This window comes from Ovis canadensis, chromosome 20 (assembly GCF_042477335.2).
Source record: "Ovis canadensis isolate MfBH-ARS-UI-01 breed Bighorn chromosome 20, ARS-UI_OviCan_v2, whole genome shotgun sequence".
NCBI classification, from domain to species: Eukaryota; Metazoa; Chordata; class Mammalia; order Artiodactyla; family Bovidae; genus Ovis; species Ovis canadensis.
In genome coordinates this window covers 45,552,320-45,556,355 of record NC_091264.1, presented here as the reverse complement: position 1 = coordinate 45,556,355, position 4,036 = coordinate 45,552,320, and the positions used below count along the sequence as shown (strand labels likewise).

At 41.3% G+C, this 4,036-nt stretch overlaps 1 non-coding gene across 1 annotated transcript; it reads left to right on the top strand.

Annotated features, from left to right (window-relative positions):
- The first annotated feature begins 2,079 nt into the window (after positions 1-2,079).
- TRNAL-UAA (transfer RNA leucine (anticodon UAA)) lies at positions 2,080-2,162 on the top strand. The gene has a single exon. It is a non-coding gene; the product is annotated as a tRNA-Leu (tRNA).
- Positions 2,163-4,036: the final 1,874 nt, after the last annotated feature.

The following is a 4,036-nucleotide window of genomic DNA, read 5'->3' as shown; positions in this document are numbered from 1 at the left end:
ATGAGGATATTTGCAGACACAGATGGTTTTACGCAGGACAGTTGCTAAATGTGAATTCCTGGGAATTTCCTCTTTCAAAACAAGCTACTTTCTCTTCTCCAATAAATGGAAACATGCTGGTCATACAGGAGATGGTGAGGGCGTGGCACCATCTAACCTGGCTCCCTTTTGCCAGCCCAAGCCAGATCTGCAGGTGCTGAGAGATTTTCTGTGAGGAAGTGGGGAGAATTTGGCAAGTTCAAACTCCAGGACTAGCAGATAGGAGGGATATGCAAATTAGTATGCAAATGATAAGGCAAATCACCCAGAACTTTTTGTTTCTTACCGAATTCTCTATATCCCTCAATATGTGAGGTAACATCATTTTCTTTGTTAGGGATCAGGACAGTGCTTGCCTGGCAAACTGTGTTTGGAAGAATTCTCCCTCTCTGACTTTTTGGATGAGTCTGAGAAGGATGGGTCTTAATTCTTCTTTAAATGTTTGGTGGAATTCACTAGTGGAGCCATCTGGTCCTACACATTTGTTAGTTGAGAGGTTTCTGATTACTGATCAATCTCCTTCGTAGTGATAGGGCTTTTCAGATTTTCTCTTTCATCATGAGTCAGTCCTGGTAGACTGTATGTTTCTGAGAATCTATTTTCTCTGTTGTCTAATTCGTTGATGTATTATTTAGTTTTAAGCAGATAGAGCAATCTGAATCTTTGTATTACCTTTGTGTGAAAAGGTTTCTTTGCCAGCTGACTAAGCAGCTTAGTTGGTTAAAGCATGGTGGTAATAACACCAGGGATGGGGGTTCAGTCCCCATATGGTCCACTGCAAGCCTTTTGTTACTTACTCACTGAATAATTTTGCTGCAGTCATCTAACAAATTGGAGATAACCTCACAGACATCAACTTGAGAATGAATGTTGACTTCATTTGTTCTTCAGCAGTGACACTACCTTCCTTCCCCTCCACCCCTGCCCCCAGCAAACACAGTCCCAGCAAAAAATGAAATTTCAGCATTTCAGATTTGATAGAGGGGCATTGTCACCACTCACTGCTTGAAATCCAAAGCCTATGTTAATTTAAGGAGGGAGCAGTGCTGGTAAGGCACCATCCCTTTGAAAGAGCTGATGACTGATATTTTCTGGGAAGGGGCTTAGGGTAGACTTTCAGAGGGTCAGTGGATTGACATATCCTGTGGAAGCATGGTTCTTCTGGAGAGACTCTTGTTGTTTGGTTGGCACTCAAAGGGATGTTTACTGAAGCGACTACATTCCTGGCTGGCTCATTTCAGAAAGCAGGGGGTGACAGTGATTGGTTGTGCAAATGTTCACAAAATGATTATCATGGATAGATCAATTGGTTTAAATTCAGGTCTGGTGGCTACTTGCTACCACTGCTATAGAACAGTCTTTTCCTAAGTTTGTGATTAGTATGTGTTTCAACATTTTACTTTGGCATAAAGCACACATTATTTGTTTGTTTAAATATATAAGTAACGTATAATAAAAATGTTTGCCAGAGTTAGGAAACAGATGATAGTGAAAGTTGCTCAGTCGTATCTGACCCTTTGTGATTTTATGAAATTATCCAGACCAGAATACTGGAGTGGGTAGCCTTTACCTTCTCCAGGGGATCTTCCCAACCAGGGGTCAAACCCAGGTCTCCCACATTACGGGCAGATTCCTCACCAACTGAGCTATCAGGGAAGCTACAGGTATTAAAGAAATGAAAGGGGTCAAAAGGTACACATTTCCAGTAATAAAAAAAATAAGTTATGGAGATCTAAGGTACACTGTGGTAGTATCATTATTAATAACAATATTGTATTGAATATTTGGAAGTCCTTAAAAGAATAGATCCTAAAAGTTTTCATCACAAGAAAAAAGTTTGTAACATATGTGGTGATGGATATTAACTAGACTTACTGTGTTTCATTGTTTGTTTTTTTTTCCCAAGAAACATTAAAAGGATTTTTCTTTTTAAAACTTGGTCTCTAATCTCCTGTAAAAGTATTCATAGTCTTCCAGGGACTAGCAAGTCTAATTAATTATAAGCCTGTAATATTGGATAGGTAGACCCTGCAGCTCACCACCGGGATGGCCGAGTGGTTAAGGCGTTGGACTTAAGATCCAATGGACATGTGTCCGCGTGGGTTCGAACCCCACTCCCGGTAGAGCTGCTTTTGTTGCTAAGTCATGTCCCACACTTTTGCGACCACATGGACTGTAGCCCGCCAGGCTCCTCTGTCCATTGGACTTTCCCAGGCAAGAATTCTAGAGTGGATTGCCATTTCCATTTCCACTGTATCTTTCTCACCCAGGGATCAAGTTAATTTAGCATGTATCTTACCTGAAAATGACAGTTTTTGTGCAAAATTGGACAATAGTCCAGCATGTAGTTGACTCTGAACTCTTTTTATCCAATCTGACAGGCTCTTTCTATAATGGGTGAATTTAGCTAATTTAGATATGATGTAAATGATATACTTGTATTTTAAAAATCCACTCTCATTAATTGTTTTCTATGTGTTTTTTCCCTTTGTTTCTTTATTTTATCTCTTTCTTCCCATCTAGAGCATTGCCTTACCATTTGTATGTCTTAACAAATCATTGGTGGTTTCCCTAGGGTTTTCGATATACAGTTACACTAATCAAAATCTACCTTCAAATTATATCATGCTACTTACTGTACCATGTCAGAAGCTTGCAATAATATACTTCCTCCTATATTGTGTGTCATTGCTGCCACAGATTTTGCTTTCATGTATGCTATACCTGTACAGTATGTCACTACTACTTTTGCTTAATGCGGTCAGTCGTTTTTAGAGTGATTAAAATTGGAAAAAATATTCCTTATATGTACCTCTATTGTATCCATTTCTGTGGATATTCATTACTTTGTATTTCCTCTTCCTGAGCCAAGTTTATAACATTTCCTATTTTGCAGGTCTGATAGAAACGCACTCCAGTTTTTGTTTGTCAGGAAAGACTTTAATTTCTTATTCAGTTCTGGAAGATAGTTTTTGCTTGGTAGAGAATTCTGGGTTTACAGATTTTACAAAATTAGCCTCTCATCACTTTTATATGTTATTCCATTATCTTCTGGCATACCTAATCTGATGAAAATTCTACTGTTTTGGATACATAGCTAGCTAGCTAGGTATAGCTTGGAATTCTCTGACCTTGGAGCTGAGGTTTGACGTAGAGGTTTCCTCCACTATCAGAAAGTAGTTCAGTTCAGTTCAGCTGTTCAGTCGTGTCCGACTCTTTGTGTCCCCATCGACTGCAGCACGCCAGGCTTTCCTGTCCTTCACCAACTCTCGGAAGTTGCTCAAACTCATGTCCATCGAGTTGGTGATGCCATCCAAAAACAGAGTGGAAATGTTCCTATGAAACATTTCACAAGTTGAATTGGCATGAAGAAGCGATTCCCTTAGCACCCTTCTTGCATATAGATGCACAAAATAAGTGGAAATGAAATACAGATGCTTATAGACATAGTTTAAAGCTATGGTGCGATGGCACCCCACTCCAATACTCTTGCCAGGAGAATCCCATGAACGGAGGAGCCTGGTAGGCTGCAGTCCATGGGATCTCGAAGAGTTAGACTCGACTGAGCGACTTCCCTTTCACTTTTCACTTTCATGCATTGGAGAAGGAGATGGCAACCCACTCCAGTGTTCTTGCCTGGAGAATCCCAGGGACGGGGGAGACTGGTGGGCTGCTGTTCCTGGGGTCATACAGAGTCGGACATGACTAAAGTGACTTAGCAGCAGCAGCCTTGACACTGAGATGCTGGGTTATAGTTCCTGGGGGAGGAACTTGGCAGTTCCACCCTGGCTGCTCCTGGTGAGCTCAGCCTCTACAATAGTTAGTGAAGTCACTCCATGGTGTCCGACTCTTTGCCACTCCATGGACTGTAGTCCACCAGGCTCCTCAGTCCATGGGATTTTCCAGGCAGGAATATGGAGTGGGTTGCCATTTCCTTCTCCAGAGGATTTTCCCAAACCAGGGATCGAACCCGGGTCTCCCGCATTGTAAACAGACA